This window comes from Limulus polyphemus, unplaced genomic scaffold (genome assembly GCF_000517525.1).
Source record: "Limulus polyphemus unplaced genomic scaffold, Limulus_polyphemus-2.1.2 Scaffold395, whole genome shotgun sequence".
In the NCBI taxonomy this organism is placed as follows: domain Eukaryota; kingdom Metazoa; phylum Arthropoda; class Merostomata; order Xiphosura; family Limulidae; genus Limulus; species Limulus polyphemus.
The window spans coordinates 168,841-194,523 of NW_013666005.1; the positions used below are offsets into that span (position 1 = coordinate 168,841).

The 25,683-nt window shown below is 33.4% G+C and overlaps 1 pseudogene; it reads right to left on the reverse strand.

The window, feature by feature from the left end:
* Positions 1 to 442: 442 nt before the first annotated feature.
* The window catches only part of LOC106457951, a 57,382-nt pseudogene continuing 32,141 nt past the window's right edge, over positions 443 to 25,683 (reverse strand).

Consider the following 25,683-nt stretch of genomic DNA (forward strand, 5'->3'; position numbering starts at 1 on the left):
GAAATTTCAAAGTCATCAAGAACATTAGTACTTCCAGATTAGCAGTAGTTGTGTTCATACATTCAAAATGTCAGATATCACACAAGCCAGAATACACCAACAGGGAGAAGCAAATACCTTATTAATGTAAATAATTTTAGAATGTAGGGAATACTTTGCATATATATATATTTATATATATGAATAAGTAAAAAGTACTTCAGCAAATAGAGTTAACTCAATCACTCATTTGCTACAACACACGAAAAAAGTAAATACTTATTCCAAACAATATTTACATTTAAACCAACCTAATTTTAATATTTATATTTAAAATAAATTGAATATGTTTTAGTGTTTGAAGAACTTAATATGAGTGAGTAACTACATCTATCAGAGTGCAGGTATTTTTTACAGTGGTGAATAATTTGCCCTTGAAACACAATTCAAAACATCTATTTTCTTTTTTTTTAAATATACACCTACGATAACATTATCAAAAGATGTACAAGTTGATAGTACCTACATCAATATACAGGAAAAAAAAATATTTTGTACTCCAGTGATTGAACTGCATTTATTTTCCTCCTACTGCACATTTTGAAAATTAAAAAAATGGCAGCAATGCTATTCAAGATGGCAGTTAACACATTTTGATCAATTTATGAGTTTAAAAAGCTGATTTTTTACTGTACAATATTTGGAAATAATTTGCAAGACAACATTAGATGCTTAAACTTCTTTTTAAATTTAAATCTTTCATTAAACACCACTCTTAATGGTTTAAAAAAAGAGTGAACTTTTTGTGATGGTGGTAGTCACATACTTTTATTTAATAACAGAATAATATTTTGTCATACAAACAAGCAAAAACTTCTATAGTCAAATTATGTATATGTATATATATATATACGAAATTTGTATCACCTACAGAAAAAATTTGTAAAGAGGCAAACTTGAATCGTCTATATGGTTTTCAAACTTATTTTACATGGTTTTTAAAATTTTTTGCTGCAAAGAATACTTTTCTACCAAAATATATTACATATAAACACAAAAGCATTAACATCCGTGGAATTTCCATACAATTTGTGATATGATGTAAATTATTTGTACATATTCATTTAACTGCTTAATAATTGTATAATACAAGTGTAATCCATTTTATACATTGCTAACAAAAATTATATGGTGCTAGAGAAGTTAACATATACATACATGTACTCTAAACTGGCACTGATATATTAAATTGATTCTTTTATACAAAGTGTACAGGTCATTTACAAGCATTTCCACAACATGCATACAAAATTGTATTAAAAAGACGTACATATAGATACCTAAAACATTTTATCACTCCAGTCTACTGTTTAAAATTAAGTCTCAAATCAACAAGATACAAATAATTTTTAATAAAAATATTTAAAATAAAGATAGAAGTCTTCATTAGTAGCCATTTCGTTTGTTACATGCAACATAAAAACAAGCTAACCATTCATAACTGGTCATGCATGGAGAAATTTAGTGTGGGAATCATATTCCCAAAGGACGGTGGATGACCATGAGCTGGAGGGAAAGGAGGAGGAGGAGCTACATTGCTATTCATTCCCACAGACATCTGAACAGGTGGTCGTCCATCAAAACTGTGGGGGTTATGTCCCAAAAATGTATTAAAGCTCATGCTATTGTGTATCACAGATGGATGTGTCCTTCCATGGTACAGAGATGGTGGTGCATGATTGTTCTGGTATGGACCAGAATGTCCTATACCATTAGTGTCATTGGATGACTGGACTTGAGCTTGTGCTGAAAGAGGAGGAATATAGACTGATGCATTAAATTTAATGGGAGAAAATCCAACACTGTCTGCAGAAGAACTATTAATATCAGGGATAATGTTACTCAAATTAAAGTTGGATACATGATGGTTGCATAAATTACTGTTTTGAGAACCTACGGTATTTGAAGACCTAATATTGGCTGAAGATGTAGCTGGTAATTGGTGAAATGCATTCATGCTAAATCTTGCACTTTGAAAATTCAAGTTTAAAGAGTTCTGAGAGTGTGATCTGAAGAAGTGGTTTGGGTTTCCAATATCTGTCTTAATATTTTGGCCACTGTGGTCATTTTTCAGTGAATGTTTTGGTAAATGAGATGTAGCTGAGCTATTAGACTTTTTTGAAATGCCAATGCATCGGCTGCCAGCATAAGGGATGGCATCCTGTCTTGCAGCTGACAGTTCAGGTGCTTGAAGATACGGTGCAACATTTGCATTACGATTACCATCAAAAACAGGTAAAGTGTGCAGAGATGGATTTTCTGCTGAAACTTGTTGCTTAGTTTTTCTTGAACCCTTATTTTTGGATGTATTTTGCTTGTTTTGTCCAGGACCTGGAGGTCGTGAATGAGATGAAATCCTTGACTCTCTTGGTGCTTGTTTGTTCATTTCATCAAGAAAAGAAATACCATGAGGTACTCTCTGGATGGAAGTTTCACTCTTTTGATCACTTATGCCTGGTATGAAATGTCCTGGGAAAAAATTATTACTTAAATGGCTCTGTGTTGATTGTGGACAATTTCCTAGGAAAGAAGTTCTGCCTAGATTACTTCCTGAATGAGCCTGGTCTGACAAGGATGATGAATTTGTGAGAACTGAGAAATTTGGATCTGGCATTTGGAAAAATGGTCCAGAATGCCCTGATGGTACATTTGCATTGGCCAAAAAGTTCTCTCTTTGGTTCTGAAAAGAGGCATTACTAGAGAGATTGTTTCCTTGTAAGTTTTGCAAACAAGTTGAAAAAGGTGCATTAAAGTTAGGGGTATTGGTTACACTCCGATGATACACTGGGTTTCCAGCAATGTTATTTTCACCATTTCCTAGACTAATGGAAAAATCTGAATATGGTTGAGGAGTAACTGGAGGTGGGCAACTTCCTCCAGATTGAAATGGAGGATTTGAAGAAAGCTGTGATGATAAAGAGCAAGCATGCTGAGGAACAAAACTTTGCGTATTTGATCCAAAATTGCAATTTTGCATTTCTTGCTGTTCCATGTTACTGCTGACACTGTTGGAGTGTGCATTATTTGCTGATGAATTTCTTTGAAACGTGAAGTTAGAGGCAGTCCTTGGTGAAGATGACTGTGATGAAACTTGTAAAAAAGAGGGACATTCATGATGAATTTCTGAAGGAGAACTAAATGTAAAGTTAGTTGAATTTCCTTGAGATAGAGCAGACAGAAAAGATTTTTTAAATGTATTTTGCTGTGTGTCTTGAAACATGTGATTATTACTTATTTGCCCAGATTGAGATACCTGACTCAAACTTCTTTGACGACTGTCTCGCCTTTTATTATTAGATGCTTGTGAATGTATAAGACTTTCTGCAGAGTATGAAAGAGTTCTTGTTATACCTTGTTCTGAAGGTGTACACTGTACAGGTACATGTGAACTGAGAGCATGAGTTCTTGACACACTTAATGTTGTGAATGATGATCCAGATGTAGCAGGTATAACAGAACTTGAAGCAATTGGTGAAGCATTTCCAATTAGAGATTCTGCTGAATAGCAAGATAGTGATGGGTTTCCTTGCAAGGTAGCTGACCCACTTGCAAAGGAATCACTGGACATAGTTGCAGTAAGAGGAACAGATATCAGTGTCTGAGCATTTGGAGAAGGAACAATTTTGGAAACGGATGATACCTCAGATGGTTTCAAAGAACTAAGCTTTGATCCATTATGTACACTGTCAGATCTTTGTCTGAGTCTACTTGATGAATTTTGCTGTTTTTGTGTGCAAGGTGTATCTGGTTTGCAAGGAGACAAAATTTTAGATTGAATGTTTTGATCTTTCAAAGATTGGTTGGCAGCTGGTGGTGTTTGAGAAGAAAAACTGGGAGACAGTGATGATGGTGATCCTAAAGTTTCCACTGAATTCTGGGACTTATTCTTTGACACAAAAACTCTTGACAATAATGGTGGAGGGTTAGAGTCATGACAACTTATTTCAGGCAGATGAGATACTGAAATGTTATTTGGAGATGAAACTGATATATCAGAAGATCCTGGGAACATATCTGGGGCAGGGCTCTCTTTTGATACTTTGCTATTTGTTACAAAAGAATTTGATGATGCTGTCTTTGATACATACTTCTGTTCAGTAGATTGGTAGTAAGTGACAGATGTACTTGAATTTGGATTTAAATTATTTGCAGTATTGAAATGTTCCTTTGGCAAAGAACACTCTGTAGTACTTGATAAAGCTTGAAGGTTGTTAAGATTATTTGGAATAACTGAGAAAGACTCTGATACTGTATTTTGTTTTTTGCTTACTTCATTTACCATCTTTGAGGATGTTACATGGTTACCTTTTTCAGAATTGTTTTTAGAATTTTGATATGAAGCAGACAACATATGCAAATTAAACATATTGTGATTGTTGTTTGAATTTTCTTTACCATTCAAATCCAAACTGAAATGTTCAGATGGTGAGAGAGTCAGGAAAGGTAAACTTTGGTCCGAGCCACTGTTTAATGAAGAAGGGGCATCACTATCTTCTGTTATATTTCCTAATAGTAAAGCTGGCAATTCAGAAGAATTATCATGGCTTGAAACACAACGTATTTCAGTTAGCTCAGGAACTGCGTAACTTCTGACTTCTGGAACAGAACAAAAAGAACTAGGAACTGCAATTTCACTATTTATTAAAGAAGTTTCAGTAACTGATGTGTTGTTTGTAGAAGCTAGACTTGAATTTACATGTACTTCTTGCTGCTTCTGGGTGCTGCTAGCAAGTTTTTCAGTTGTTTTTTTAGTGTAATTTCCTCTATATGTTTGTTGTTAGACAATTTCTCCAAAGGATGTTCAAGTGCTTGTACATTACTACTTTCATTTATTTCTGCATTATTTGGCTGAATATCAGTCTTCTCTGTTCCAAGTTCAGTTTCTGATCTGGACTTTTTTGCAGGTGGTGTATTTTGATTAGAAGAATAAATTTCCACATTAACTGGGATTTCATTAAAGGTCCTTTTTCCATTTTCATTTGTAGCATTTTGAATATTTTTAGTTTCTTTTGTTTCAAGAATATTTTGAGTTTCCTCACTAGAAATACTTTTACCTACTGCTACACCATGTTCTAAAATATTTTCATTTAATGAACTAAATACATCTGTACCTTGTGTTGATAGTTGTTTGCTACTTGAAGACTCCTGTACATTGCATTTATCCTCAGAAGGATAACTTTGCTCTTCTGATGAATTTCTTGAAGAGCATTTCACATTAGGAATTTCATTATTTTCTTCACACTGATTTTGTGCCTGTTCTGTTGTGTCATTCAAAGACGAAGTCTCTCCAAAATCTTGAATATCTGATGATAACTCTTCTATACAATTAGAAAATATTGATTCTGTAGCTTTGGCCAAAATGTCAGTAGTGGTATTGTGTGGCTGAGAAGTCGATAAATCTGAGCAAGACAGAAGTGGTTGGCTTTCGGAAGAGCTGGTGCAGTTAATTTCTTCAGTTATACACTCTGAAACTCTCTCACTGTTACAGGAAGGCTGAGATTGAGTGTGGTTGTTAGATGATACAACAGATGACTCTAAACTTCCGTCCAAGCAAATGGTATCTAACAAAATTGAAGAGGAGCTGCTTACAGTGACTGTTTCATGTGACAATGAAACACCACTTCCACTAAATAATGGCACCACATGTGGTTTTGCTGCAGAACTAACTGTATGACTAGAGCTACATGCTGGAGAATATTCTTGTCTTAGAGCAGGCTTAGGTCTAATTGCTCGTTGGGAATTTTTAGAAGCCTTACTTGTTCCCACAGTACTACATTTTGAATTCTGAACTTTGAAAAGTGGATCTTTATCCCCAATTACTGTCACAGTCTTCTTGGATTTTCCAGACTGGCTTTTTGATGTAACTGTTTTTTGTGGTATGCTTTCAGCTGTAGTATTACAGGTTTCTTTCCCTCTGCCATTTTTACTCAAACTTGTTGGATATGCATTTTTTCCAGGTAATTTCTGAGGTACTGACCCAGTAACACTTGAACTAGAAAAACACTGTCCATGAGTGACTGGTAACATAGACTGCTGATTCATGTCATTATTAGCTAAACTACCAGACATGGCACAAAGCATGTTATTACTTGCTACCACGCTACAAGCACTAGCATCTGAAGATAAACCTGTAGATACAACTGGTGCAATAGGCATGTTTGTGGTTGCTCCAGAGGGAGTCAGCATAATGTTACCACTAACTCCACCTGGAGGACCTGCATACACTACAGATGGCTGGCTTACAACTGGAATAATTTGTCCATTTGGAAGAAGTAGAGCAGATGGTAGCATTGTCTGTGGCTGAACTCCTCCTGCAGTTGTCAAAAGAGGGTTCCCACTTATTGATATCACTTGGCCCTGCTGATTCAGAATTAGCTGCTGACCTCCAAAGAAACCGCCAGGTTGAACTACAGACTGATTCAACAGACCACAGGGATAAGGTGTATTTTGAGCTGATACTTCTGTAGGTGTCTGCATATGACCTGTCTGGGAAACCTGCTGAAGACTAGGCTGCAAAGTAGGTAAAGTAGAGTTAAAACCTGACATATATCCATTTACACAACTCACTGGAATTTGCTGAGAATTCATGAGAGAGGAACTAAAATGCACTTGAGAAGGGCAAATTAATGAACTATTGTTTGGCGGACGGATCTCATTACAAGAGGATACAAATGACGGAGAGAATGTGACAGAAGGAACACAATTTCCAAGAACACTTGTACTAATCACAGATGTAGTAGGCACTGGCAGAGTTAATGTTTCTGATGAGGCTTGTTGTGGAAATGTTTCATTGTATAATGTTTCATCAGTGGTACAACTGGCAGCTAAACCAATCTGCTGTCTTACTTGTAGTTCATAAGCATCTGGATGAGGTGCCATAGTAAAGCTACTACTTTGTACTGAGTGACCAGGAACATTTTTTTGCAACAATGGAATATTCTTTCCATTGACAACAATGACTTGCTGTTGAGTAGCCAACTGAATATTACATGAATCAATAGTTTTTTTCATCTCTGACACATGAGAAGCTGCCAGTGATACCTGAAGTGGCAAAACAGACACTGAAGATACTGTAGCACTTTGGTTTGTGATTGTAGATGCCACACCAGTAGAACACAAGCTTTGTCTATTTGTGTCACACAAAACGGTGTTTGAAGTTTGAGACTGGGTTACCTCAACCCTGCTTTTAACTAATGTACCCACACATGATGTAGTTCCTGTTGTTTTTGCTGATGTGCTTGTCGCACTTCCAGAGAAAAATGAAGTTATACCTGAGGCCACCTGATGAGCATCTTCAGCTCCTAGCTCATTAGATGTTGTAGAACTGCTTATATCACCCACATATTCAACATTTGTGTTCTCAGAATCTAGTGCTGGAATCAATGTGTCCACATCAGAAGCTGAAGAATTGTTATTTAAAAAACCATTCTTTGCAATTTTGGTACTAACAGTACTATTTTCACTACTTGATGACTTCTCTTTGGTATTAAGTTTCAGCAAACCATTTATTTTTTTATTTTTTTCAAAATGATCAATTAAGGCACTGGCCTGTTCTGGGGTGAGCTTGTTGGAGTACTTCCCTGGTTGCTGACTCCATATTTCTTCCGGAGTAGAATTTAAAGGAATTGAAGCTGCATTGAGAAGCTTGATATAAGAAGAATTTTGTTCCTGAAGTTCTTTCACCTGGTTTTTCATCTGTCTGATCTCTGCCACTGAAAAAGAAATTATATATACATATAGTATAATCAATTTTCATTTTTTACAATGAGTAGTCTTATGTAACAGCGAGATATTATAATCTAAAGTTATGGCCTTAACAAGAATATACAGAGAAATAAGGAGTAATGACAAAGTTCATTCATCTTAACAATTCAATGAAACAAAACTTCATCTAGTCATTGTATCAAAAAAGTTATATATATATATATGTATTTTGAACAGAAATTGCAGAATATTTAAAATCATACAATTTCTTTTTAAATTAAACACCCAAAAATTATTGTTTGTGCTTTGCAACATTTAAAAACAAATTACCAATGTCACACAAAAAATACACCCTAGAGGAAGCATTTCAAAACCTACAGAAACATCAGCCAAGTTTACTAAAAACAGGAGCAAAGGATCATTATTTAAGAAACCAAACATCACAGAATCCTCAGATTAAACAGAATTATAATGACAAGAAGGAAAGCAAATTTCATACAAATGAAGTACAAAATTGCAGGCGTGTCGCCATCCACTGGAAAATATAACAGAACATGCCAAGACAAAAGACCCAACACCATATGAAGGATAATCAATGATTCACTGCTCAGCAAAAAAAGAAAGAAAATGTAGCTGAAAGTACATCATTTGCATCAGGTATGTGTAATAATGAGACAGACACCTAGTTGACTACAATGATTTGCATCTCCATCCTGACTAAAGACCACATGGAATACTAGGAAATAACATACCCCAAATACAGGAATGAAACAAGTGTTCTGATGGAAATTTCCCAAGCCACAAATCAACACAGGATCCAAAATGAAGAGTGAAACTAAACTAAAAACATCAAAGGAAGAATCCACAGATGAAATCACCAATTATCAAGACAAAAAACAGTAGGGCGATAGCAGGACTGATATAGAAATTATAATTTTAGAATACATTACAAAAATGTTTTGCTAAATTAGGCCTCGATCTCAGAATGTTTTACATCTGTAGTATGAGGACATACTATTTCTATTCCACCCCTTCAGTTAAAAAGGGTAATTTTTTTTAAAATTAGTTGTTTTTCATAGTTACTCTTTCAGACACAATCACTCATAGCTAGATGAAAGGCTTTGCTGGCTTATCTGATTCTCATAGAGGAATAACATTATTTTTAATTAGTGAACAGTTATTCTTATTGGCAAATCAGGTAATAGGTGCAAATGGAATCATTCTTGATATTCACTGTCCATTGGTCAGTTGATCGAACACAAACCAACAACTGCTTTCTTGTATTAGGAACTTGAGAGTTTAATGATATAATTAAGGCAGTGTTTGGACTTGAGGGAGCAGATTTTATACATATTTTTCATTAGTATTATATTTGAATTTACAGAAAAGTTTAAGATAGTTTTGTTTGTTTGTAGTTCAAACATAAAGCTACACAATGTACTATCTGTGTTCTGCCCTCACGGGTATCAAAACCCAGTTTCTTACATTGTAAGTTCACAGACACACCGCTGTGCCACTAGTGGCCATTTAAGACAGATTTATGTGTTTGCATCCTCCTGATATCTTAACTTTAAGCAAGATGTTCTCATATTCAAGACTTCTGCTAGTCTTTGTTTTCTGTTCCTATATGTATTTTTGCAAGGACCCTTCAATTTCTGTGGAGTTCTGTTTTACTTTCATTTTTTATTTGGAGCGAAAGCCTGTTTTAGTTCTTAAGCATACCTCATTCCTTTAAGTTGCATTTGTCTTAAGCAAAGAAAGTTAGAGTTCATTTATGATAAGTGTGTGAAGTAGTGTGGTTGTAACAGTTGCTCTAAGTATGCACAAAGTAGTGTAACATGTAGCAATTTTGTTCTAAACATGCACAAAGTAGTGTAGCAGTTGCTTCACACAGAGTTTAAAAGTATCTTCCAAGTTAGAATATTGTATTTCACCGAGGATATTTTTAGACATTGTTTTGCTTATATTTAAGTGAAGTGTATAGAGTATGCTCCATCCATAGAGTTTAAAGCATTTTTAGAGCTTTGTAATGAAATCTGAGTTAGGATCTTGTGTTTCACTGAGGATATTCTTAGACATTTTTTGTAGTGTTTTCTTTACACTTAACTTGAGCAAACTTTCACTTATATGTCCCAGCCTCAGTGAAAGGGTTAATATTCATCTATATTTTAGTTGAACTTGAATGAGGCAGAACATGAACTGACACAAGTCTTATCACTCATTAAAGTCTTCATATATGTTGTCAGTTCTACACACATGCATAGGTCACTTACACAACTGTTAGCTGTGTTATTGTTTAGTGTGTCACACTGCAGTGCATTTCTTGTTTGTACTGTAACTTGTGAAAGCATTATTAAACATTTGTTATTTGTGCTGATCTGTGTCCATCTCTCTACAGAAGGTTAGACAAAGATGAATTAGTAGAAAGAGAGAACTCAAAATGCATTTTCCTTTCACACTCCAAATGACTGACTTAGTTAATGCTGTGAACTGGATATGGATTTGTTCCACCTTGAAATTAATTTTGAACACTCTTATTGTATAAGTTTAGGTTTATAAGATTAAAATAGTTGTTAGAATAAGAGACAAGTAAACAATTTGAGATAAGCCTATATTCAAGTTGCTTTTAAACAATACTTTATGCAAGCTTATCATGATCTTCACACATAATGTCACTCAAACTGCCAGATTCATGAGAAGCTAGCCTTTATGTAAAATTAAAGAAAGTAAATAGACAATAAGTTCAGATTTTACTTAGTACATACTAGAAAAAGTACTATCTTCTTAAGATTTGCCTTCATATTATTATGATCTCAGAAGGTATTTTTACAAGTATTGTGTATGGTCAATACACTAATTAATTTGACCTCTTGTATAGTTGTACATTGTGTCAACTTGAAATGACAATTGATAATATGAATGCAAAAAACATCAATCTTACAAAATTATGTACTATTAAATAGCAAAACAATTGCAAAATTATGGTTGAATTATGGAATGCAAAAACAAAGCCACACATTGCTAGTTTAGGAATTTTATTCTTACAACACATTTTCAGCATTTTCCTATTGAAATTAACTGAAATACCAAGGACTATATTTATATCATTGTGTAAGTGTGTGTGTGCGTACAACTGTTCTGATGATGTTTCAATTTTCATCAAACCGCAGTTTGATCACATTACTTAAATATGGTGGAATATTCATAAATCTGATGCTATATTTGGGAGAGATTATACCCAGCAGTCAGTGGTTGTCAATACAAATCACTGTAAGTGGTAATGCTTCAGTAATAATTTTCACTCTAGTATTATTCTAAAATGAGTTCAAATGATTATTCTGATGATGAACTATCATTTAGTGTGGAAAGTTGCTCTGAAAGCAAAACATTTACTATTGCTTGAACATACATGAAATGAATTTTCAATATGGTTGTATTGTTTATTACATTCCATAGAGCTATTTATTACAGATCTATCACTTGATAAATACTGCATAAGTAGCAGTAGTACTAGTTGTACAGGTCTGAATGTTTGATTCTGCATTATAATTCAAATGTTCATATTTAATTGATTTATGTCCGTTTCTGTACCTCATACAATCACGACTGTTGTAATCACTTTCTCTAAAATCAGTATACTGAATTATTTGAATAAACAAACTTGTTTGTTTGTAACTTACTCTGCTTTCAGTTTCAAATATTTTAAGAAAGTAATAAAGCCTATGCTTTAAACTAGTATTGAAATGGTTTATAGCTACACATTGACCAACCATTATAAGTTTATGCAAGTCTTTTTTTCATTAGCTTTTAACAGAATTGCTTCTTTTTTAAAGTGGAAAATTACAAGATGTTTTATCACATCACTTAATGTCTAAGAAGGATCATGTGAAGTCTGTTTACAATAGTCTTAATGATGCAACATCATATTTATCTCAGGTAGAACTGGTACCAAAATAAGCATTAGTGCAGTGTTGTACAACAAGCAAATAAATGAATTTTAATATTAATCTCACTATCAAAAATAAGTTTTCTAAGTTTTCCACTGAACAAACATGATACATGAAATGTGTAGAAATACAAAAAAGAATAAGATACAGTTGGTTACAGGCACTTGAACTTTATTTCCTTGTAGTAGCTAACAAATGACAAGATTTACTTGTATAATTACTACTATCCAGTCTTCAAACATACATATATATATATATATCATTCAGGAAACTTTTAATACTAAAACATTGTGATCAACTTGTATTATCACAGAGCTGCTGCACATTTAATGTATAGCTCATGAATCTTCTTCAAAAGTGCCTCTCACAATATCATTTCTAAAAACGTTCTTTCTCCATATCTTCAACAGTCTCTCCAGTCATATATTATAAAACACTTATCTTTCCATCTCAGCTTTTTTTCTACAGCTTATCAAGACCTAATCAAGTCTCTACAGACATTCACTAGGGAGCTTGAACAGTAATATGCCCCACTATATTTATATAATTAAAACTGGTCTACAAAAACAATTCTTTATTTAATCAAGAAGCACTTAAAAGTTTACTCACAGTGACAAAATATAAATACATATGAAACTAAATTAAAATTATTCTGTAAGGCAAGAGAGCTTCTTTGTGAAAAGCAAAACATTTATGATGAACTTATTTTCATAATGCTAAAAAATATAAACATCCTCTGCAATATTTACATCTTGAGCTTTATTTTACTGTATGCATATGTCGAATTCCTTACTAAAATGTTAACAGCTAAGAATTATTTGTTTGTTTTTGAATATCGTGCAAAGCTACACAAGGGCTATCTGCACTAGCCATCCCTAATTTAGCAGTGTAAGACCAGAGGAAAAAGAGAAGGGCTACTAAGATGATACCTGGGATACAAAGGTTGTCTTAGACACACTACTCTTTTCTGTTATTTTTTCTTTCTTTACATGGTAATTCACCATTCCCCTATGGGGTTTTTGGTGGATGCTCATTCACTTCTCTTTTCTACAGTGTTGTAGCATTTTCCTTTATTACTTGTTTGATCTTTTGCTAGAGTTGACTGGGTCATGATGCCATTGTTACTCACTTGATTTTGCCTCCCTTATATCTCATATGCCTTCTTCTGGCTCCTTTCATCTGCCTGTATGATTTTACTGCTATGCTTGTTTCTCTGGTGTAGTATGTTGGGGCTGCATGCCAATGTTATTCCTTATCCTCACTGGTTTACGGTCTCTCTCATGCTCCTTCTTTGCCTCTTTCTGTTTCCTGTCCTCCTACTTCCTCTTTTCTTTCTGTCGCCACTTCCCATTCCTCTTCCCATCTGTCCTTCCACTGCTTGTAGACTTTGGTGCTGTTAGTCTTGACAGTGACTGTTCTATAGGTTCAGGGTCAGTAGGACTTGTTTCCTTTGGTTTATGAACCTTGCCCCCCATTTGCAGCCAATTGTTGAGTACTGGGATTTCTATCAGACAGCCTTAATCTTCGTTTTTTCCTCACCTCCTCCATTGTCTCCTGTTTCCATTTACATCCTCCAAGGGATCATGTTTCTTGCCAACATTGGTCCATGGCAATATATTGGACTACAATCACTATTGGATAGGTTTCTCATCCTTTTCCAGGTTGTTATTTCTATCTTTTTTATGGTTCCCAAGGAATCTATAGATAGGTGTTGAGTCTTACATCTTTCATTTCTCAGTCAATTTCTTGTCATCCTTCTCTTTCCAATGGGGAATTTCTCACCCTACAGTGGTCTTTCACCCCAGGTCTTGGGATGATCGAGGTGGACATCTTTGCTTCTTTTCTCATTTGGCTCTGTCCCAACAAGCCTCCTACAGCCATCCTCTTCTCCTTCTTCAGGATGTGCTGCATCTGGGTTAGTTGGTTCATCTTGAAGGTGTAACATCTGTTGTGTTTCTCATTCATTTGTGTGCATTTTCATCTGTATGTCTGCAGGGCCCAGCCTTCTACCCTTCTTTTGAGGAATGTGAAGCAATTAGTTTCACATACCATATCCTCTCCTTCCCTCACTGTGAGGGAGGTTCTCTCTATTTTGGGGAGTTTGACTTCTATGGAATTCCTTATACCCCTGGGTCATACATATTTGTGAAATCTACAGTGGACTGCACATTCACTGGATCCTTGCTTGGGATGGGATCCCTTGTCATCAACCATTCTTCTTCTCAAAGATTTCTCCTGTTAGCTTGATAAAACTACTCTCATAGAGAGTGTTCCTCTTCCTCTCATTTTGGCCTCCTTCTGTTTCCAGGTGCCCACTTGATGAGATGGTGGACATATCTTGACTTTCACATGAATTAAGGTCATGGGTACCACAACATATTGTCCATTCAAGTCCATCTCTTGAAACTTTTGGTGCTACACCAAATTTAGGATTGTTTGTAGATGTTCCATGATGATACATACAGTCAACTCTACAGTTGTCTCCTTTATCAACCACCAAAAGGAAACTTCATCTCACTCTCCTTGTTTCTACACTATTGACCTCCTTTTCTGGGCCCATTTTATAGAAGTCTAGTAGCTTGTTCTATTCTGGTTGCACTGAATCATCTATCAAGGCCTTCCAAAATACTACCTACAGATTAGTCTCTTGATCCTCTGGTGTTCAAGTGGCTGTTCTCTCATCTGGACACTTCTTCTAGATGTTTTTGCCACTCTTCTCAACACTCTACTTCCCCTCTTCTGGTTCCCTGTTCCTCTTCCCTTAGCTTTAGCTGGGGATGCATTCATTCAGGACTGTTCCAGTTTTTTTCTCTATTCCTATCTTCCTACTTGGGCCCAGCATGGCCAGGTGGTTAGGGCGCTCGACTCGCAATCTGAGGGTTGCTGGTTCGAGTCCCAATCACACCAAACATGCTCACCCTTTCAGCCGTGGGGGCAGTATAATGTGATGATCAATCCCATTATTCGTTGGTAAAAGAGTAGCCCAAGAGCTGGTGTTTGGTGGTGATGACTAGCTGCCGTTCCTGACAATAAATCAAATACAGTGTAGTATGAAAAGTTGACAAAGATAATGAGTTATGTGCTGAATAAATAAAGAGTCCAGGTTTGAGGTAAAAGTAAATAAAATTCAGAAATTGATTCAACAAGACTATATGTATATATATATTTAAACAGAAATTATGTTTAACAGTTGCATAAGTTATGCACCATGCAAACAAAAAAGGGTAAGTTATTTACTAAAATAAAATCATGTTGTTTGAGTTACTTATTTTGCATATTTCTGAGAGAATTTATTTATAGGCTTTCCCATCAACAGAAATGTTTGGAAAGGTTTGGTCACTGTATTGCACTAGTCTCACAGGAACTAGTTTCACCACTAAACTTTAGCTACATAACCACTGCTCCATACTCTATTTAAGGCCACTTAATCATCATGACTCAACTCTTTTAAGCTCTGTTAAACAGTTCTAAACCTTGCTGGAAATGTTCACTATTATTATTAGCCATTTAAAAAAAACTTAAAACTAGAAACAAAATTGATGAAGCTATTTGCTTAAACCCATAGTAATTTCAAGAATGGAGTACCATTCTATGAAGTTAGAATTTTTTATGGAGAGTTGAATTAAGCAGGGTTCACACCCAGGACTGCTTGTTACTGGACAGTCATAGGTTCAAATCTCACTTGATATCATACTAGTTCATTCTCACTAATAATCTAAAGGTAGAGAACAAAAGAGCTGGAAAACATTATAATTGTAATGAGAAAGAAACTTGCAATAAAATAAATGAGAAATAAAATATTGGAGAATGGAAAGTATATAAGAGGTTCAGTCATTAGGAAAAGAAAAAGTAAAGATGTATCAGCTACTAAACTGAAATGCGCACAAATTCAAGAGAATGTCATGATCATTAAGAAACTGGTATTATAAAATTCTGAAGAATACTGCCAGACTTGATCTTACTGGGATAACATTTCATGAACAGATGTGATCAAGTTAAGTTTCCTGTCTGTCTTGTTCCTTAATTCATTGATGTCATTTCAATGGTACTAAGATGTGTGATCTTATCCTGATAAAGTTTGTCATTCCTAGCTTTAATTAGTGCCTTAGTGTTGGAATTATTTTTACCAGCATGTTGCTTACAGATTAAAAAAAAGCAAAAAAAGGTTGGCTCAAAAAAGGATAAAATTAAAGGAAAGTATTATATGTATAAGAAGTTTAAATTGAGAGCAATGATGTGAGATTTGTAGGATTATAGAATATCAAGAGAGTTGGTCGTATGGGGAATCAGGAAATCAAAAAAGTATGTGTAAGTGTAAGCCAAATGTTTGGATGAGAGTAGGGTCTTTGAGAGATGATACAGGAAGGCTAATATATGATGATCATGGGATATCTGGGTTATTGAACTCTATTTTCTGTTCAGGTTTTATTAATGAAGATAGGAATGATCCTGAACAGTTGCTATATGGAATCAAGATTCAACAAGATTATCGCATTAATTCTGAGCTTGTTAATCCATTCATTGCACCTGGGATGTTTATTTCCCAGTGCTCCCACCCCCCTCATGCTGCGACTGGGACAAATGTTTCTCATTATCAATGCTACTTACGCCTTCCTCTGCTGGTTCCAGATTCATCATCTTGACTATCATCACTGGATGGATAGCTAGCATCCTCTTGTCTCATTGCCTCTTCATAATCACGCACTTGAACACCACTTGACTCACTTTCACTATCTTCTAAGCCATCTGAGTCAAGTGCATATGTACATAGTGATTAGGGTTACTACTCGCTGCTCTAGCAATGTGGGCACAGTTGGCAAGCAGTTGTCATATGAGTATAATTTTGATGGAAATAACCTTAACAATGTTATGGAACAAAAAAGATCTTTGTGTTCTGATTTATCAATCTCTTAAGCTATCCAAGCAATGTGCTGTTGGTAGTGGCATGGCAAATAGGATTTTAGGCTGTATCTATGGGAGTATTGAATTCAAGTCTAAAGATATTATAATATCATTGTGTAGATTATTGGTTAGGCCAGGTTTGGAGTATTGTTTTCAGTTTTGGTGCCTTACTTTAGAAAGATATTGGATTGTTGGAAATGGTTTAGATGCTTGATACATTAAGAATGACTGATATAATTATTTGAATAATAATTAATATGTATTTGTTACTTTACAGATTTAATAGATATTTGTTGTCACTTTATTAATGTTTTTACGCTTATACTGTGAGGTAAAAACGGCTGCTGCTATGATTTTGTCTGGTTTATGAGCTCATAGCTGTCCTAATTTAGGATCTTTTTTTTTAATAAATTCTTGAAAATGTTAAAAAAGAGAGAGAGAGAAAGGGGGCCCAGCGAGGATGTTTGCCCCAGGGCCCGTGCTGGCTCTCGATTATCTTCATTTAATGATAAAAAATCATAGTTTTTGGCTTTTCTTTGCATATTATTATTTCAGTTGTTCTTAATGTATCAGGCATCTATATGCAAAGAAAAGCCAAAAACTATGGTTTTTATCATTAAATGAAGATATAGCCTAAAGATGCTTTGCGGGCTTTACGGCATAACCAGGTTTCATTCACCCGAGCCCATGGGCAGTTGCCCCCTCCTGTCGGCGGGCCTGCATAATAGTATATATCTGATATACTAATATGGACATAATCAACTATAAATATGAATAAAGATTTCCTTATTAATCTGTTCAAAACTTCTCGTAATTAAATTTTATTCATGGTAATTGTGTAAAATCCCTTTAGTGTTTTTCTGGTTGTAAATTGTTGAGCCTTGAATACATTACGCACTATATCTACTTTATTAAACAAAAACCTTACTCATAATATGCAGTAATATTATGTTTTTGTAATATGCTTTTTAATAACTAAAACTATCATTTAATGTATGATTTATATTCAAAAACAATTCTGCTTAAAATTTTTCTATCAAATTCTGTTCTAATTTAAATAGTTTCAGTTTAATTCATTCTTTCTTGAGCAAAGCCATTCTACTACGAATGCGGCTAGTTGTCAAAAATTTTAGTGTTGTTCTTTTTTTGGGAGGTTTTAAAAATTATCTGGAGAAAATAAGTCAAAATCCAGAGCATGTAATAATAATAAATTAATTTCTTTCTTTCATTAACACTTCTACACTGCCTTAAACTATTGTAGGCCTATGTTACAAATGACGTTCAAACCTCTCTAACAATACTAGGATTACTGTAAGATCAACTTACTATACAAAATAATTCAATAAGTGTGATAGCAAACACAGAACCAAATACTTCCCATGAACACACTAACTGATTCAACTCTCTATTTTAAAATAACTATCTACAAACTTCACAACTATCTCATATTTATAATCTATCTTTGAATGTATGAGAAAACTTTATATTACAACTTTAGTACTTTCTAGGTGTTCTAAGCCTATCTTATTAAACTTTTTGATCTGAACCTCATCATTAAAACACACAATTTCCTTTAGTCAACATTCAAGTTATAACATTAAAAATATAACTTAGAACAACAGATTTACTTAAAAATTTTAAAAAATCCCAAATTCATTATAATGTTCCATACTTTATGCTGTACATGCAAATATACTAACATTATTCTTTATCTGTTATGAAGCAAGAAACAAATTCTTTGCTACTAAATTTATATACCACACATAGAAACACACAGAAGAACTTCAAATTTTACATCTCACTTGCTTATTGTGTCCTTCTGAGAAAATCATAATGTCTCTGCTACTTGTACGCATTTAGAAAGCAGTAGCTCAGTAATGCTAAAATAATTATTTGTGATATGGTATAAAAACAGTTAAGCTATGCTAAGTGTTTCAGTACTTGTGATACAGTGATAGTGTATATTCCTAGGAATACACAAAATATGGCGAAGAAATAATATCTTAACTAGAAAGAGGAATGGAATGCACTTTTATTAATGCTGGGGGAACTTTTCTCAGCATAAAGTTTCTATTCACAATAACACAATGTAAAAATAAGTCATTCAAGTTCAATACAATATTTTTTAACCATGTGAGAGTAATGTTATACATATAACAGAATGAGCAGAAAAAGACTATCTAAAAATTGAAAATGCATGCAAATTATAAATATACGTTTTTTTTTAAGAATTATTTGTTATTTTAGCCAACACATTTCAGACCTTGCCCCGTAAAATACATAGAGCCCAATTCCTTAGTAAGTAGGGATATTAAATGTACAAGTGTAAATTAATTTCTTTGGAAATGGAACTGATGTAGAGTAGAACCTTGACATCAAGGGCACCCTTCTGACTGTGTCCGAGTGCCTTCTATAGCAAGGTACCTTTAATTTCAAAAATGAGCCAAGCAAAGCTCGATTCCATATCGACCGTAATAAATTTCTGAAATTTAAGGACCTCCATTTTATTTGGTGTATACATTTAAAGCCATTTTTGTTGCATGTATATAAGCAGTGTTTTTTTTGTGTATATTGTAAAACTATTAAATAACTGGAACAAAGAAATTTGTTTTTTAAATATATTTCTATTCCAAAAGTACGAAAATACATGTACATGTAAAAAGTTACCATGCATTCGTACATCACACAAATTAAGTAATTAGCACAAATATGTGTGTAGCAAACTTATACATACTCTTATATTCTTTACATCATTGGTTATGTGTTTACTTTGTGAAAAAGACTTTAATAGATGATTGTTTGTCACATTTACACTGGTGGTTAAGTGCCAATCCAATAAATGATGCAAGTGTTTGAATATTGGTCATCCTTCTTAGATGCTTGGAATTTAGCAGTATACTGTACAGGCATACAAAGATATTCATGCATATCATTATAAAATCCTTCTGTATTTCCCTTTGAGCAAACGTATTCATCAACCAATACTCTCTATTCACAAATTAAATTTTAGTTATTTTTATAAAAACATAGAAGAATAAACAAAAAATACTTTGAAAAACCAAATTTTGAGCACTTGCAGTGTTATGAGTAACAGTATAGTTATTTAATAACACTTTGAAAATAACTCTTTAAAAGGTCATGACATCTTCACTTTAATCTGCTTGCAGGAAAAGGGTTAACTGCTGACTTTATAGTGTCTGTATAGAGAACAAGACTAAAGACACTGCCCATAATCCAGAATATTGAGATGCTCATTATTGCAAGATTTATTTTGGTTACAAACAGTAGAAAAATGAACAAGACTGAAAAGGCTGCCCTTAATGGCACGGTGCTTGTTTTGAGGTGCCCAATAATCAAGGTTCTACTGTAGTTTTCATGTTTATTTGAGAAAAATGCTTAAAGATGAACTAAATAATTCGAAGCATTTTTTTTTCTTTTTAGCATTTTTGACTGTTGAAAACTCAAATTAGGTGTAATTACTTCTCGCATTGGTGGTTTTAATTTCTTTAATAATACATGTAACCTTATTATTTTTTCTTGTCTCACTTAAAGAAAATTAATAAGCTCTCGTCACACCACGATATACCTCGTAACATCTGAAAAGCAAACAGAACATAGTATCTGAAAGTGACTCAGAATAACAATTTTAGAAAAAACTTTACTTATAGTTTAGTTTTGTGTGTATGAATGGAGAGAAAAAAAAAAGTCTGCACGTGTGTCTAGCCTGCATTTTATAAAATCTTACTAAAAGTTATACTGTTACTTACTACACATACCTATGAACATGTTGAAAATATATGCTAAAAAATGTGGATTTTCAGACAGCCATAAAGCCAAAATACATCCACCAAGCCAAGGAATTCCATGACAAGATATTTCCAGTGTTTTTAAGTATGGCCTTAAATGACTTAGTGGAGAAGATTCTGTTGCCGACATTGACAGTCTTTCTGTAAACTTTTCATCTATTTCCTTTAGTATATAAAGGAAGTTCTTTTGATCTGTCTTCTCTTCACATGCCTTTTCTGCCATCCTTCTCCAAATTATCACATAAAAATTACAACAGAAGATGTTTCAATCTCATCCAACCATCCTTTGTTTTAATATACCTGTTAATGAAGTAAACATAGGTCTTTACAGATGAAAACAAATATCTGGCTGATAACCTACTTTCTATTTTAAAAAAAATCTAAACAAAATTATTTATATAAAGTACAAAAGGGAATTCAAAAGCAGATTCTTAAACAGTGGATTTAACATCTAGATCAAAAGACAAATTAGCAAAGTTCATGTTGATATTAATTTTGAGAGAATAAGTTAGTTTACAAATATAACAGTCAGTTTAAGCTAACTGTGCATATTACTGACTTCAACGTGTTTTTAAATGAATTAGTTTCTACAACAAAAAATGAACAATTACAATTTGAAAATATTAATCAGAAACTATTTTGCTTAATAGTTAAAATATTGCTTGATACATACTATGTAATTCACAAGATTACATGTTACATAATCTTATAAATTAATAAAGGTTATAAACAGTTTTAAACTTATAGAATTTCCTTTATTAGTTAATTTGATCCAAGTTTGTATCTAAATATGAGAATATTGCCTGAGCGAGAAGGCTGTTAAAAAATAAAAAAAGACATTTATTATATTTGCACATTACTTCAGAAAATACTAATTCTATCTGACATTTTCATGCATTAATTCCAAGAATAAGTTATCTCCTATAACAGTTATAGTGAAGTCTCTTCTCTAATTTACAAACATACTTAGAATGCAAGAAAGGAAGTTATCAATACAAAAAGAAGTGTAGCTTTATTCTTCTCAATACTGAAGTTTCTTACTCAGAACCTGGCCCAATCATCAATACTTTCAGGATCATTTTGCACATAAGAAAAATCTTCAATAAAATCAGCTCTTCTTAGCATCTTGGTATGATCAATGAATATGGAAACTTTACTATCTAAGAAGCTATCCTAATTGCTAAAATAAATAATGAATAATAAATGTGGCAGCAGATGGGACCCAATGGCCACACTTTTCCACCAGTTCCTTGAGAATCTAACATTATTTCAAAGGTTTTCTTAAAGTCAAGATACATTTATGAAAGTGCCCTCATTTAAAACTTCAGAAATCCTATAAAAATAGTCCAAGTTGTTAAGGTAAAACATTTTTTTCTTTACAACCATGTTTCAAGAACTACATTTCAAAAAAACTTTACTAACTTCTCAGTACAAGTACTTATAGAAAAGTAAATTTTTAATAGCTTTAAGACTTAAAAGGTTTGTATGATAACAACCATGTTATCAGTGTAACATATCTATCAACCACTTTAATATGTTAAGATAAACAACAAATTTATTTAACACTATACCAGTTTTATAAATTTCAGAAATTAATAATTAATACCTAGTGAGGTCTTCATAATTAGAGAGTTCAATCTCAAACACAAATATTCAAAGAAGCAATATTGTTAATATCGAATAACAATAATGATAAATTAGGGAAAAAAAGGCCTCAAGAATAAAAACTAATATGCAAGATTGTACAAAACAACAATTTTAAACACTTCTAAAAAATAACTTTAAATTATAAACAATAATCAAACAAATTTATGCAACAATATATCGGTTTTAATAATCAACAAATATAGCTTATACATCACAACTTTCAACAGTTTTGCTTAACTTAAGACAATGAGTTTAGATATCACATAACTAAACATAGTGTTTGTTTTTTAATATACAAACAACTTGTTTATTATTTAATATACACTAAAAGGTAGGTGAGCTAGCATTTTTTATGGCTAATGAAAATACAGCTGAACTAAAGGGTAGAAGGAAAAATACATAATTAATAAACAAAACCATAACTAATAATTTCTTACATTTCCCCCTCCTTTTGAAACAAATGGGGTGATGGCAAATGTCACTTCTTACAAAGTTACTAATTTTTCTCTCATTAAATCAAATACCCTCTATATCAACACTAGGAACCCTATACAGTTTGAATACATACACATGACAAAAACTTCTCTTTGAAGGAAGTATATTCTATCTGTCTTCTCTTGGTTCCAGCTTACTGAAACAGTTCATCAGAATTTCCTCACACTAATATAATATAATTCCAAACTTGGAAAACATTTTGAAATGAAATTATTTACTACAGAAGATATACAGTAGGATGAGTCCATAACAATACCATATCACCTACTTTATAAGTCATTGTACACTGCTTACAGTTTGTGGCTCACCATTGTCATTTCTGAGTAGTTTCAATATTATATCTTGCTTTCTGCAGAACTTACTGCATTTCAGTTGATTTCTCCTTGACGTTAATATTTAGCAAGATACTCAGTCAGACAGTCTTGGAGAAGAAAGAGTTCAAGTTCTATATGTAATTTGGCTAGTATATAACCTGTAGACTTATGGATAGAAGTTTTAAGGGCAAAAGGAAATTCTGATTGATGATCATCCAAAGTTCAATAAATTTTATGAATTTAAGCAGATATCATTCGACTTATGGTTTTACTTACTTGGCCTGTCACATTACTCCAAGGGTGATACAGAGTTGTGAAAATATGATTAATTCTCATGATTTTACAAGTTTTGGTCATCGAATGAAACACAAATTATGGTCCATTATCTGATATAATAAACTTTGGAATACTGTATCTATACAAGTATTCATTAACTAGTTTCTTCACAAATACTGAAGTGTTGACTTGTCTAAAAGGATACAATTTAACACATTTATTGAAGTAATTTGGAGCTTCCTCTGGGGAGATTAACAAGATACTTGGATGGAGTATCAAGTAACCAATTATCTTTTTCCTTCTCTATGAAATTTCAAGTACCAATGCATTAGCAAACCGATTAACCATGGAGCTGTCTGAAACCATTTTAATACAGCATGGTCAATGAACTGTGAATTCTTCACCAACAAAATATTGTATGGCCTGAATTTCTGTAAAGCTCAGAAGACAGCTTAACATTCTAACTTCATAGTTGTGTAATTCCTTTCTTTTGAATCCAGTGTTCAACTAGCATATGTGATGACACCCTTCTTTTAAAGAACTGCTCCCAATCTAACATTTAAGGCATCTGTTTGCAGAAAATATGTTCATCCTTCATTGGTAGTTGCAAAACTAGGACCATTATCAATGGTTGCATTATCTTTTGGAATGCATCTTAACACTGTGGAGTTTAATTCCACATGCCTCCATTTCTCCTTAACTGGTATAATGGTTCAGCTACTGCAGCAAAGCTAGGAATAAACTGATTATATGAAGCACATATACCTAAAAAAAAGTATTAACTCCTTACATTTCTTTGTAGTAAGAAAGTCTTGCAGATCTTTAACCTATATCAATATTTGTATGTATTCCATTAGGAGTAATTTTAAATCCCATGTAGGATACTTCTGGTTGATTTACTTTTATTAATTTTCACACTTAGATTAGCCTCACAAAGCTTATGAAAAACTAGCTTGAGGTCTTTGAAATATTGTTCAAATGTTAGTGAGAACATAAATTCATCACTATACGAATTAGAACACACCATTGCTTTTTCAAGAATCTGAGAGACTGCAGGTGCATTCTTCACACCAAATGGCACCACCCTGAATTCATAAGGGCCACTATCAATTATAAATTCAGTTTCAGACCTATCCCTAACCTTTACACAGTATTTGCCCTTATCCTCGAGATAAATCTAGTGTGCTCATTCACATTACTCCTGACAAGGTATTCAAAATGTCACTTTTTAGAGGCAATGGTTACCTATCAGTTGTGGAGACCTAGTTCAACTTCCTCTAGTCCACACAAAACCAGAAATTGTTAGTCTTTTTCTTAATAACTACTGCAGAAGCCTAAGAACTGGATGGCTCAATCAACCCATCATAAAGCATTTGATCCACTTGTTTATGAAGCACTTTTAACTTAACAGGCAATTAATGATTTGATTTGCTAAATATTGGTCTCTCATTAACGGTTTCAATCCTACATGTTAAGCAACATTTGTAAATCTAAGTTTATCATTAAAAATATTTACATACTTCAATAATGTCTCTTAATTTTTCACTTTCATTGTCTTTTAGATGCAAGCACTACACTTCATTTTTAGGATCCTCCAGAAGGCACTTATTTCAATGAAATCTGCCAGAAATTCCATACTAACTTCTTTTTGTTGGTTAAAATATAAACCAATAAGATAGAATATTACCAGTATTTTACAATGGCAAATGACTGCTCCATACTTGGCTATGAAATGTTTTAAAGGTCAATAATTAATCATTCCATTGGCAAGACACATTTCTTCTTCATTCCATGTGTGAAGGTTTGGGTTGTATTTCTCGATTTCTTGCCAGGTATTCCCATCTAAAATAGAATAATCAGACCCAACATCTATTGGCACACTAATTTTAAGAATTAAGTATGACTATTAAGTTTTAGTTATGGCTATGTAATTTACAGGGAATATTACTTTAGGGGAAATTAAAGCCTCTTCCTTTGACTTATCTCCTTTTCCTCAGTTGCTATCAGTTATTTCTGCATTCCCTTTTTCACATATACAGCTTTATTGGGACAATTTACAGATAACTGGCCTACTTGAATATAATTATAGTATTTTACAACTTTTCTACAAACTTCACTTCTATTGAACACTACCTTTTTATTCCTACACTGATATTCATACTGTCTAGTGAAATTTAGCACATTTGCAACAGAAACAGCAGAAGTGTAATTCCAAGTACTCTCTTTATAGAATATGCAAATGAGATATCAAACACTTTATTTACTATTTTTCTTTCAGTAGCTTCAAGGTTCCATAACTTATACTGTTCATCCCCCCCCCCCCCGTATTTGGAGCATACTCTCCACTGAACAGTTCTTGAGTTAATTCAGTTTTATCTAACACAGTTGGGTATGTGTTACTTTGCTCATCCTTAAATTCTCCCCAGTTTCCATCTACTCTCAGATAAATTCATTAACAGTGAGATCCTACTTACTGTCAAATTTTCCAGCAGGCAGAAGTGGAAGGTTGACTGCAGTAACAAAGAGGTACCTCTTTATGGTCAGTTGGTAGTC